Source organism: Micromys minutus (assembly GCF_963924665.1).
Source record: "Micromys minutus genome assembly, chromosome: 32".
Lineage (NCBI taxonomy): Eukaryota > Metazoa > Chordata > Mammalia > Rodentia > Muridae > Micromys > Micromys minutus.
Window position 1 is genome coordinate 9844747 of NC_137967.1, and position 13869 is coordinate 9858615.

At 49.4% G+C, this 13869-nt stretch overlaps 1 protein-coding gene across 1 annotated transcript in view; it reads left to right on the forward strand.

Moving 5' to 3' along the window:
- Nucleotides 1-13869, forward strand: part of ZNF536 (zinc finger protein 536) — a gene marked incomplete at both ends in the record, with an annotated part of 248529 nt that overhangs the window by 213602 nt on the left and 21058 nt on the right. The window lies entirely within an intron of this gene.

Here is a 13869-nt window from a genome sequence, read left to right on the forward strand (position 1 = left end):
CGTAGCCCGTACGGGGTCGTTGTGTCTCAAGTTGGTACCCTGCAGTTAATATGTATAGGAAGACTTATGGGGTTGTCATAGTAACTAGTGAACACATGCATAGATGCTCACGAGTTTTAAGTATCAATCTGGCCCATTGGATTCCTGGCACTATTTATTCAGAACAGGACATTTTAATTTCCATTCAGAAAGCCGAGTCGCATCTACAAGAAACAAGACCCCAGACTGTTCGTAGCTGTTAATGCTGCCGCCATCTTAGCGCCAGGAGAATCTGGGCTTGCAGAAGCCGAAGGCTGGAGAGAAGCCTTTCCGCTCTATAAAATGAACTCAGTAGTTAGATCCCTGCCCCCAGGTAGCTCGGTGACCTCAGGAAAGGGAGGGGTAGGCTCCTTTGGAGCCCTTTCCTGCTGTGTGGGTGGAGCCTCAGACCCGGACCATGGGAGGATCCACGTGACACAATCCTCGCTTGTCTCTGAGACCCAAGATGGAAGGAGTACATCTTCTGCAGCACCCACTCCTCCTCACTAGTCTCAGGAATACTGCCTCCTTGACCCAACTGTTCAGTGATGCCCCTGCCTAGACAACACCCTTAACCAGAGAACCCGGAAACATCGGGCACACGTGAGAACGGTTCATAGAGGAAGCGCAGAATGGGAGGGTCTCCACATCAGATGTTCCGCTCTGGGGTCCAGAATTTACTTGGAGTGTCCTCTTGGCTACTTTTCTCAAAGCCTGGACTCCTAGACTCCTGACATGGGACGGAAAGGATGCATGTGACCCCTTCACTGTAAAGACTGTTACATGTGCAAACTGGAATCCCGGTTGCAGGTTGTCTGTGTTTATGGCTAAAATATTAGTGATGACCGACACGCAGCCCTTTCTCCTACACTGTCATTTTATGTTAATTGAACACCCCCGTTAATCTAATAGAGTTTAGATTTATGTAGGATCCTGTAGAGCATCATATTTTAATCAATACGCACTCCACATTCAGATGGACAGATGCGCGGACTCTCTCCTTCCCTGCGTTTGGGTTCCATCAGCTGTCGATAGTGCCTCGTTGAGTCCTGTAGAGTCAGATTGATGGGTGCAAGCATGTTCCATTCATCACGCAAATTAACTTTGGGGGGGGGATGGAAATGATGCGAGGGGTCACGCAGCATCTCCAAGAGGCAGAGGCTGTATTTCAGAGATTAGGAGCTTTAGGTTATTTATCGGGAGGAGTCAGAATGGGCGTGGGAGGCTGAGACAGGAGACTGGACGGGGGCACAGTCACAGGGCAAAGCTGGATGCTCTTTGTGTCTTGCAGGCACACAGGTGGGGCTAGTGTGGTGTTGTTGTCCCACAACCCCTGGTCAGGGATACACGGATGCTACAGGAGCAGTTGGGAGATGCTTTCTGTGTGCAGTTCTGCCTGGCCCCCACCCTCCATGTGTGCTGGTTAGTTTATTCAACTTGTACAAACTTTATCACCTGGTTTATCACCTTCATTGAAGAACCTAGGCTCTCTGTAGCTTACTACCACCAGTAACTCCAGTTCCAGGGGATGCAATAGATCCCTGAGAATTCCCCAGGGAGGGGCTGTGGGCGTGGCTCAGTGGAAGAACCCCTGCCTAGAATCCCCATGGAGGGGCTGGGGGCGTGGCTCAGTGGTAGAGCCTCTGCCTAGAATCCCCCAGTAAGGGGCTGGGGGCGTGGCTCAGTGGTAGAGCCCCTGACTAGAATCCCCCAGGGAGGGGCTGGGAACACTGCTTAGCCCTACAGTGTTTGCCTAGTGTGCACAAGGAGGCCTTGGATTCTGTCACTATCACATTTAAAAAATTTTAAGGTCACTCAGAAAACATCTGTTATGGAACTTGGGTCCAGTTATTGAGCTTCTGGAAAGGACAAATTGGTTGGATGGGGAGGAAGCTTTATTGTGTCATTCAGCAACGCTAACCATGGTAGACCAGTTATCCCAAATATTGTTTTCACACAGGTTCCCTTCTCCTTGAATCCTCAGGCGGTTGTGAACCCAGCAACTGATCACTCATTGACCCGGATCAATCTTGAAGGGAAGTTACCAGCAAATAGGCCCCAGGCTGGTGGTTTAGATGATTAATGGCTTCTGTGTGCTAAAGAAGGTACTGGCCCTTCCCAGCAAAGCTGGCCATAGGCATGTCTGCCTTTGCTGTCAAACTTCAGACAGATGCTAATGCTCTCTGCCTGTGGTCTATTCCAGGTGCTATCTTTCTCATTCCTTCCCCCAAACTTTTACCTTAAGGGAAAAGGCTTATTCTGGCCCATGGCTTCTGAAGAATCAGTATGTTTTGGGGGGAAAGGCACATGTAGGTTGTGGTAGCAGTGAGTCTTGGGCTTCTTAAATCACAGCAGGAAGAAAGTAGAGAAAACAGGTCAGAATCAGGGGCTACTGTGGCTATAGTTCCCCCCCCCCTTGCTAAAGGGGTTCTAAACCCTTCAAACAGAACCTTCAGCCAGGGGTTGAGAGCTAAAAATTAGTGTGCAGGAGACGTTTCAGATTCAAACCACAGTACCAGGTTGTCTAAGTTAGGGGTTCTATTCCTGCACAAAACATCATGACCAAGAAGCAAGTTGGGGAGGAAAGGATTTATTCAGCTTACACTTCCATATCAATGTTCATCAACAAAGGAAGTCAGGACTGGAACCCAAGCAGGTCAGGAAGCAGGAGCTGATGCAGAGGCCATGGGGGGATGTTACTTACTGGCTTGCTTCCCCTGGCTTGCTCAGCCTGCTTTCTTATAGAACCCAGGTCTACCAGCCCAGGGATGGCACCACCCACAATGGGCTGGGCCCTCACCGCTTGATAACTAGTTGAGAAAATGCCTTACAGCTGGATGTCCTTTCTCTGTGATAACTCCAGCTTGTGTCAAGTTGACACAAAACCAGCCAGTACACAGGTACACATAGGCCATTGTTTCCTTGTGAAGTATGGCTGTCTTCATTACTGTGTCTGAAGTCTACAGGGATGGTGGCGATGGTTGTGGGGTCTGTGTGACAAAGGTGGCCCTCACTCTGAACGTCACACTCACACCAGGAGATGGGAGTGGCTTCTCTGGGTTGCATGACTTGGGAACATGTCTCTATTTGCAAAAATCAATTATAAACCCCTTTGTTGTTGGAGACCCAGTTAACAAATGTAGGCAGCACAGGATATGATTTCAAATCAGCTTAATAAAATTATTCATGTGGACCTTAAATCGTGTTTACTGTTGATCTGGCATCTATGACTGGTTTATAGATTGTGATATAGGATGGCGTTTGCATCTTTGCGATTTTTATTCCAAGTTTGAAATGGCACAAATATTAATTTTTGCCTCAGATATGGAACCTTTGAGGATCCAATGTGTCTCTTCTCCATGTGCATCTGATGAAAATGATTTTGGTGTGATTTTAGAAATATATTCTGGAGAAACTTCTTTTAGGGAGACTAAAATGGGAGCCACTGTCTCAGAATTTATTCTCAGAGAGCAGCCTAGGGATGGCACTGCCCACAGTGGGCTGGGCCCTCTCCCATCAATCACCGATTAAGGAAATGCCTCCACAGCTAGATCTTACAGAGGCACATGCCTTTAATCCCAGCACTGGGAAGGCCGAGGCAGGCATATCTCTGTGAGATCAAGGCCTTCTTGGTCTACACAGTGAGTTCCAAGCCAGTCCGGGCTACACAGTGAGACCTAGAAGGGAGGACAGTTTATAAGCAGTGGAATTTATTTATGGCATGAAACAACATGGTACTGTTTTGACAACTGAATAAAGTTCTTAGGAGTCTTTATTGCTTTATGCTTCCATGGGGGTGATTGACAAGTCCCAAATAAGGTAGACATTGGCTCATGCCCAATGTGCTGTCCTGGGTCTCGTGGAATAGTTGGTTGGAACTTGGGAGAGAATAAAGCTTGGTGGACCAGCCTCTATGTGCAGGGTGAGCAGGACTGTGGACTTGTTGGCTTGCGTCTTGTTTATTGCTATGGTCTGTGTTATTTCTTGTACCAGGTACAGAGGAATAAGGTTTATTTTGGGTGCTGGCTAGTTAGATGCAAACTTGACCCAAGCTGGAGTTATCTGAAAGGAGGGAATCTCAATTGAGAAAATGCCTCTGTAAGATCTGGCTGTGAGGGCATTTCCTTAATCAGTGATTAATGGGAGAGGGCCCAGCCCACTGTGGGCAGTGCCATCCCTAGGCTGGTGGTGGTGGGCTCTAGAAGAAAGCAGGCTGAGCAAACGATGAGATTAAGCCCATAAGCAGAACCCCTCCATGGCCTCTGCATCAGTTCCTGCCTCCAGGTTCCTGCCGTGCTTGAGTTCCTGTCCTCCTGTGATGAACAGGGGGCAAGGCAGCATGAGCCAAATGAGACCTCTCCATCCTGAGCTGTTTTGGTCATGGTGCTTCATTACAGCCATAGCAACCCTGACCAAGACACTTTGGCTCGTGGTTTCAAAGGATCTGTTGAACTGAGACAGAATTCCACAGAGCATGTGGTGGAGAAGCCATTCACCAGGGACTAGAGAAGAACAGGTGAAGGGCAAGACACACCCTTCAAGGGCACACAGTGATCCCCCCCATCCTCCAGGCTCCAGTTTTGTCATTGGTTGTCAGTCAGCCTAAACCTTAGATGATGTTATCAGTGTTTGGAATCATTTACCTTTCAATGATGCTCCCTGCTGGGAACCAAGGCCACTCCTTTCAAAGTGACCCAGACAATACCGCCATCTTGACTGGCAAGTGACCACTGTGTAGACCTGTGCTTGCCATCATCCAGTTGTCCCCCAGAAGGCGGTGAGTGATCCCTGCTGTCCCCACAGAATGCCCTCCTACCTTCCTTCGAGGGAGGGAAGTGAGGAGGGAGGGGAAGACAGACAGGCAGGCAGAGAGACAGAACTATAGAGCATCGGGAAATAATGAGCAGCTACCGAGGTGAAGGGGTTGTGCCTGCAGGTCCCAGAACGTCTCCCACGTCCTTGGTGTCACCTGGTCACGGCTCCTGCCCAGCTGTGCTCTGACCCTGCACACTGAATGAGGTTCCGAGATGCTTTGCGTCTCCTACCTCAAAACCCACACGCTGGCCTGCATCTCTTCTGCGCACTCTGTTTCCAAAGGCCAGAGCTAGAAGGATAGCTGCCCATCAGGCTGTAGGCACAAGGTCAGTACTGACCTACTGCCTGCCCCTGCCCCCGTCACCCCCTTTCACCAAACCAACCACGATCCACTTTCCATAGGCACCAGGAATGTAAGGAAAAGTCTGTACTTCTTACTTTGTAGATGCTACAAGAGTCGGGCTCTGAGAGGGCACCTGGGAGAATGCAGGCTGTGTCTAAGCCCCCCAGACTCCCCAGGAATCCGGTTCCCATCAGGACTCTGCCAGGGCTCCCATGGAGAGGCTGCCCACAAGCGAACTAAGAGATCAAAATCCACATCTTCTGTACCATGTATAGCACCTCTCTCCTGCTGGGCAAATCTCATCCCAGACACAAGACTGGGAAAAGCCAAGTTGCTATTGAGGGAGACCAGAGGCCCCAGAATTCAATGAATGCTCTGTTTTCAGACTCCAGAGGGGATGAGGCATACTTGGGGCAGCTTACCCTGCACTACCTTTTACTTATTTTCCTGTGAGACATGGTTTCACTATGTAGCCCAGGCTAGTCTCTGACTCATCTTCCTTCTGCCTCTATCTCTGCCTCCAGAATGTTTGGGTGACAGGTACCTGCCACTCTTGCCTGCTCTCAGCCAGTATTCCTGGGCCTTCTCCGGTGTCTCACGTGTGGACATTACAGATGTGAGATGCCCCTGGCGACAGTTGCAGACCGCCTCCCCCTTTCCCAGAGGGACATCTTTCTCTTAGAGCCAGAAGGGTGGGAAAGGCTTCCTCAGGTGCCAGCACAGGTGATTGGTGCTCTCAGGCACAAGAGAGGGGTGGCGAGGCCACCAGAGCCTTAAATCCCATTGCCACCAGAATGCAGGCCTGGTTCCATAAAGGACCCTTCAACTGGGGTCCCCCCCGGAAAGTTAATCCATCTGTGTGGGGGATTATCAGTAACCCCTTCCCTTTAACTGCTGCTTCATAGTAATCCCTGAACGGAGAGCAATTTCAGGACACGTAACTGGATCACCAAGGCCAGGCCTGAGCGGTAAAGGGAGGGGAATGGAAATGTAGTCAGGGACATAAGGCATTCTGGAGAGTAGACTCAGGGGACCCTGGAGTTCGAGGCTTCAGCAGCAGGTGAAGAACACAGTAAGCAAGGTCACTTGCAGGGACAATTCTGGGCTGGGAGAGGCTGTCCCTTCTGGATCTCCTTGGAGGCTGAGGCCTTGTTATAGGTAGTGGGGAAAGACTAGACTGGGCTGGGATTCAGGTAGCGAGGTCAGAGGCAGGTGCATCTGGCTCCTAGCAGTCTGCAGATCTGTCTGTCTTGGCCCCCACGGAGCCTCTGAAAGCCTGAAATTGGTACTTAACATTTAGTACTCGGGGGAGTTCACATAAAAATCTCTGCCTCGGCTTCTCTGGGAAATTTAGAGAATGCACAAGCCTGGGTCTGCCCCTCTGTGAGGCGGGGTGATAAGCTGGTGCCAGGCAGCTGCTGTCCTTGCAGACCCAGGACTCTAAGTGCCCACCCACCCAACCCATGTTAAGAACGGGGCCAAGCATCTCACCACTGGGCCATGTGGGGTTTTAATGACACGCTGGTCCTGCATGAGCTGTGTGACCCCGTCACTGGCCTAGGCCAGAGGGAAGAATGCCGGAGGCAGGACAGGGTCGTAGCAGGTGGTGTGGCCAGAGAGAAACATCAGGTTGATAATGCTCTCGGCGAGCGATGATATAGTACGTGGTTCACTGTTCCTCAGCATACCCTTCTCTAGTCACTCCGGAACAGCTGGCAGGGTACCCTCATGGACCCCACATTTTGCCACCTTCATTCTAATGTTCCCAGTCACCAGGGAAGCCTTCCTCTGCCCAGAACGAGCTGGTTTATAGCCTGCGTGTGTATGCATGGATGAGACAGTCACCACCTAGTTTCCTGGGGGCAAATGAACCTGGGAAGACTATTTTTTTTATTTTCTACAGATAAAGTCTCACTCAGTAGCCCAGGCTCTCTAGCAGGAAGAGCCTCTGCCTCAGCCTCCCAAGTGTGAGATGATTAACTATGGATCATAACCAAGCCACATTCCAGAAATGTCTTTCTTTGCCCGGCCTGTGTGCCAGGTCTCTGTGAGGGCTTTGTCGGGAGAGGCAGAATGCGTGTTTAGGAGAGCACCTTACTCCACACCCAAGCAATGGGAAATTCCTTCCTTGGCTTGTCTGTTCCATTTCTGTCAGGAGGGCAGCCAGGAGAAGCTCGGTGGAGTCTTCAGGGAGTTTCTTCCAGCCCTTAGCACGGCATCCCGCCCAAGAGAGCTAGTGTTGGGTTGTTCCATTCCCTCCCCCACCACTGTCATAATTTGGGTTCCACGGAGCTGGTCTTCTGGAGGCAGAAGATTGTTGGGATGCAAGCTCATTTGATGGTTTTTAATTACAAAGGCAAGGGCATCCTCCCCCTCTTGACATCCATCCATTTGCAGCCTCTGGTCTCTGGGTAGCATCCCCCTCCCCACCCCCAACCTTGACGGCACCTCTGGAATCTGAGACGGTGTCAGCCCAGCAACAGACATTAATTGCATCCCGGAGGAGACTTTACTGAAGTTGGGGTCAGTCCACTGTGGCATCCAAAAACGCAATGTGCATACTCGGCAATGCAGGAGGGAAAGGATGCTCTCAGGCTGAAAGAAAAGGGGGAGGGGGGGGCTCCTCATAGGATCCTAAATGGAACAGTGAGGGAGAGGCTGGAGGACCCGTGTTCAAGAGTCCCATCTTCCCATCTTCAACTGGAGCTTTAAATCCTAACTGCAAGTCTTAAACCACAGCCACACACACTTAGGTTTGAGATTTAGCCCTACCCTGTCTTCAGATTTGCTGACCAGGAGCCCGCAGTGTGCAGAGAGCCATAGGTCAGCAAGAGGTTCCCTTCTGGGGAGGAAATCCACAAGGAAAACGGATGAGGCTAGACATGGGTTCTCCCCCCTCACACCCCCCAACAGCGCATGAATTTGGTCCGCCATGCTTGCAGCAAAGTACAGCAAACAGAACACAGGACCTACAGCATGTAGATTTTTGGTGAGCGATCAGCTCTCTGAAGAAGCTGGCAGGGGCACCCAACTCCAACACTACACCCATTTCTTCGGAAATCCGATTCTTTGCTATCCCCAAGAGAAAGTAAGCCAACTTGGAAGAAATCTAAATAACACTGTTAGGGGGGCCTCGGTGACCCCTTGACATGACCACCCATATCCTTCAGGTATGGTGTCATTTCTTCCCCGAGAACCCCTACCCCCAGCCCTGCCTGCCTTTGGGACCAGGATTAGGAAAATGGAGTGATAGCTTATTCCCTACTCCATACGTCCCCGAGATGCCATCTCCCCATAGGATAGAAAGAATCACCTGTCTGTTTTTGGCACCAACACCCTCCTGAAAGCTGTAAGAATCTGGTGACCTTCACTCTGGTCTCCATGACGACAAGATGGTATATGTGTAATTAGTTGGGGCTTATTTTAGGACCAATTCTCTTTTATTTTAGGGCAATGCGAGCTATGATAACTGTAATGTTTACGAGGCGCGCGAGGCTTAGCTGAAATGTGCCAACAATTCTAGTCAAACAGATGGTGACCCCTGGTTCAACTTGCCCTCATTCAATTATTCAGCTGTATTTAATTTTCCTCCGAGTGACTCACATGCCATGTGGACACTTCTCCTCTAGGTGGCACTAAAGACCACCTTTATGGCTACAATAAAAGCATGCTCCCTTGGTCTCTGAATTTTCTGCCCGGCCTAGACCGGCAAGGAACATAACAATTTTTTTTTAAATTCCATTTGAACAATGGTTTCACCCTAATATTAAATGATATCAAAGTGTGGAGAATGATTGGGTCAAGTGGTATGTAATTTGGCTAGGAGCTCTCTGCAAGCATCATTCTGGGGGGGTGGTGTTGAAACAGCGTCCAGGTTTCATATCCTTCCAAATAATTTGTTTGGAGTTTGCAGGGCGCTGCCATATTAGGACGAATGAAATTACTGCCCACTTCATTTGAGGCTGGGGGGACATCTGCCTGTCTTTTTTTTTTTTTTTTTTTTTTTAAAAACATATCCTTCTGATGTCTCCTACCCGTCTGCACACATCTTCAAGCTCCAGGGGGGTCCCTCGAAACTCACCCTCTTCTAGAAAGGGTGGAACTAAATCTCTTTTCAGCCACAAGAGTTTGTGGTACAACAGCCAACGGAGCCTGAAGCCTGGGCCCCAAAATCGCTGCGGAGTGGGCTTCTCAGCATTAGGAAGAGTAAAGGGTTCTCTCAGCTGTTCCCCTGCCCAATATCATCCCAACCTCTTTCTTCCCTAAATAGGGGGAGACCTATTAGGGACACCCCAAAGCCACAATCCACCTCAAGCAGGGCGGCCGAGGTAACAGATGAATAATTTGAGCAGTTCTCGCACCTCTCCCCCCAGCCTGTGGCTCCCTCTCTTTCCAGATTCCCTTAGAATGCTGGGTGTTTTTCCTGGTCTTTAATTTGGCCAAACCCCAAAGGGAGAACTGTGCTTGGGGAGCAAGGCCACACAGATCCACGCTGACACCAGCGTGTCCCCGAGCACAGACTGCTTCTGGAGACAGTGGGCTGGGTTTCCGCCGAGAGGTTCGGGCAAACGCGTTCAAGTCATCTGAAAATTTCGTGTTCTTATTTCCTTGTCATCTAGGGGTGAAGTGGTGTTAATGGGAACCACACGATCCCCGGGGCTCGGCTCTGTGCCTGGAATTTCCTGTTGGAGGGCTGACATTGGCGCCCTTGATTTTGTCCACGTTCCACTTGGTTTTGTTGCTTTACCTATAGGGCTCTGATGTCACCCATGGTGACGTCATGGAGACCGATCGATGGCGGGTTGGCACCTGCAGCAGCCAGGACCTGACCCTGGGCTCCATAGGACAGCCAACCTCACCACACCCCAAAGGTAGACAGAACTGTGCCCTGTCTGTGTCTGGGACAGTCAAATCTAACCTATAATGGCCATTCTGGCTTTACTGCAAGATTCAGTGGGTGACGTGGTCTTTAAATGGGTGTCACGATCACAGCTACTCCAAACCAGAAAAACTGATTTGCCTCGGCATCTCTCTTGGGCTATCAAAGGCTGCTTATCCCTATCACGTGTAGGTAAATTTGGGGTGAGGGCACTTCATTAAGGTGCTACAAAAAGCTGAGCAGACCATTCCATGTGGGTTTCCAGGGTCCCTTGGAGTCTCCTCTTTGAGCCCATGTGTCAGCCACTGTCCCCTAGAGATGAAATGACAGAGAGAGGTGATTCAGAAGGAACAAGAAGTAATGTTCTCAAGAGGTGGTGTCCCTAGAAGTGGTGTCCCATTCCCTCTCCTAGCCTCTTCTGAGCTGCTGGGTGTTTCTCTCATTAGTGAATGTCCCCAGTGAGCCTGTATACACCCATACAGACAAGAGTCTGGCCTTTTCTGCAGCCTGTCTCTTTTCAGACTGGGCATGGGGACCACTCTGAGATGGTCAGAAAAGGGGAGACAGGCAGAGATGTAATGCGTGTGCTAGTCACATTATAATGAAAAAAAAAAAAAAAAAAAAAGCCCACCCCCTTCCTAGACATCACGGCCTCTCAGATCCCTGGCTTCAATATGGGTTTGTTTTATTACATAAACAAGTCACTCTGGTATTGCATTTTAAAGAAATAGCACCCTGCACCAGGGCGGCAAAGGTGGGACCACCGCTTTGGTTCTTGGCCCTCACTGAGGCTCGGAGCCCCATCCACCTGGCCACCTGCCCTGCCACCTCTACATTCTTCCTAAGATGCCAAGTTTCAGCGGCTCCTGGAGCACAGCTTTCCTTTGTTCTGAAGGCTCTCTCCACGAGGAGGCCAACTGTGTCTTTACAAAGAAACTGCAGAGCAGGACAGGAACCTATGTGGGAATGCAGGGCCCTAGCAGGTAACACCTGGCACCGTGAGTGCACCGTGGCACAAGCCAGGGCAAGTGTGTCTTCTCTGCTGTGATTCCTGTTTCCCCAGCCCCTGCTCAATGAGGGGTTCTGAACTTCCCTCTGGCACACTCCCTGTTTCTCGGCTCCCGGATTTAGATCCTGATGCTACACCCCACATTATTCCCTGGGAGAGTTCTGAGGGGATTCTTTCAGGAGTATGAGCTGTCCCTCATGGGCTCATTTTACAGAGACCAGCCTCCCCTACAGCCCCCAAGAATCTACTCTTCTTCACTCTTTCTTTTTCTTTCTTTTTTCCCCCTTATTTATTTATTTTGGGGGTGGGGAGGGAGAACCAACTCTTCCTTTTCCCTGAAGGTGGCAGTAAAGGAAAAAATAATGAGCCTCTTTGAAGAGTTGGGGATTTTATTACAAAACAGATGGCGATCTGGGCATCCCCGTTGTCCCCCTGTACGCCCCAAAAAGCCTTGGTAAAGGAAGCTATAGCCCCACAGAGTGGTATTTTCAGGAGGCGTGGTTAAGTCAGCCCCGCGCTGATGACCACGGGCTCAGCCGGCCTCCTCGTCACCTCCCCTTAGTCCCTTACCAGGATAATTGAGGATCATAATGCTGGAGAAAGAGCGCAGAGGCTCCTGCGGGCTGTCAGGTATCTGCTAGCGTCTTCATGTCATTCGTCAGCATTGAGCCTCTCTGTCACCTCAGCCTTCAGCGCAGTGCGCTCTCACCGCGTTCATTATCTCGGCTCAGGCCAGCCCTCCCCCCCCCCCCACCCCAACCCGGTAAATGCATCTTTGTGCAACTCTCAGTCTCCGATTATGAATCGATGATCATGTGATGTAAGAGAGATAGATGGCTTTTAGTCGCATCTTGGCTTCCCTAATTGTAAAATATTACTTACATTACACCGTGTCTTTTGATTAATGGAACTTATTTGGAGTAGCCTATCCGAACCCTCCCCCCTCCCACAGCCCTCCACTGACTTTTGAGAATTGAGTGATCTCACTTAAAGCAGACAAATAGGCCCTTCAGTGAGAAGATAGTGAGGCCGAGATACTGAGGGCCAGGCAGGCTCTTGCAGACACAGCCCTGTCCAGGTTCCCCAGAAAGGCTTCTGCCGAGCTAGGCCTGCCTCGCACCTCTGAGCCACACTGGACAGGCAGTTCCTCCTTCTGTGTCATTTCCCCCTCTTGGCAAACAAAACCCATCTTGCTGACTTGCAAAACAGGATGTGAAACAAAAACTTAATTAAAATGAAATAAATCGCACATTGCAGCATCTCCACATCCAGCTTTCAAGGAGCCAGTCATAGCCGAACTTTGATGGATTTTAGCCCTGGCCATGCCAAGGGGGCTGCCTTCTTCCTGGATGGGATGTGGCTTCAAATCAGCCACACATCCGTCACACTGGACACGGGAAGATATATGCTCTTTAACTTGGAATTTAGTCGGCACGATTTATTTAAATATGGTCTGTTGATAAAGCCTTTGCCACGTGAAAGGGAGAAGAGTGGCTAAGTCCATTTAATAGCTGCTCTTAGCACCCGGCTTTGGAGTGATAGACAGACCCCCTCATAAACAACCCAGCTTTTAGTAGAAATCCAAGGGCATCTTCATTTCAACTTATCAGCTCAATTCAGAAGGGCCATTTCCTGTCAAAGGTTGCAATATCTGTATCTTGGGAATCAGGAAGGCTTCTCAAAACTCCCCAAAGACACTGCGGATTGGGACTCCACCATCCAGCATGCGTTCTGGCGGGGCATTTTGAGGACACACGCTGCACAGAAACATGCGAGTATTCCGATCTATTCTCAGTCTTACAGAAGCTGCTTTGTAGTTTATTCTGACCTTTGGGATTTTTTTTTTGTTTTGTTTTTACTTTTATTCTTTTTTTCTTTTTTCTTTTTTTTTTTTCCCAGACACCAACACTTCTTGTGTTTTCTGGGGACATACATGCTCTTTCATTTAACAGACTAAAAGCAAAAGACTGATTTCATTATGTGTATAGGAAGCTGGCAACATTTTACATAGTATTTTTTTTTTTTTTTTTTTTTTTTTTTTGTGAATAGATTAACAATACACTTACGGCTGCCAGGAAGACTGAGAGCAACAGGAGATCAGGGCCGACTGTAAAATTCATTTGAGGGACAAGGTGCTCGCAGGCTGGCCTTCTGCCTCAGCACGTTACAAGCTGCACAGTGTCTCTTAGAACCAGCACCCGCAGCGGCTCTGGGGTACCAGGTCTAGTGCCCCAACGTCCCCATCTGAGCCTAGATTTGGGGATTTGTACAGTTGGCTTTTGTGTGGAGTTTTGACTCCCTTGCTCGGAGGAAAGTGTATGCCAGAAGACTCTTTGTTCCAAGTGTCAAGGGACTTTTTTAAAAATGTCAGCTGATTTGGGGCTGTTTTATCTACCAGAACTCCTTAGGGCTGAAAATGCACACCTCGCCCTCCCCCCCTCCCCCTACCCCCAATCTACTAAAGTAGGTTCACTCATTCGGCGACACATGGCCATCATCTTCTGAGAGATTTTTACAGAACATCCTTAAGACAGCGTGTAAATGTATATTGACAGCTTCAGCCACTTCTTATATATATCCTATAGGATACACATTTACATGTTATGGATTCATAATACCAAGTGTGTAGTAAAACGCTATATCAAAAGGCAGTTAGGGTAGGTGCATAAAACGCTCTTACTTGGGTGGCTTTAATTTCCTTACTTAGACTCTAAACCCACACTTATACTGATGGATTTCAATATTCATCTGCCTTAAGTATGCACCTGAAGAGGGTGATGTCATGTCTGAGGATAAATGATGACT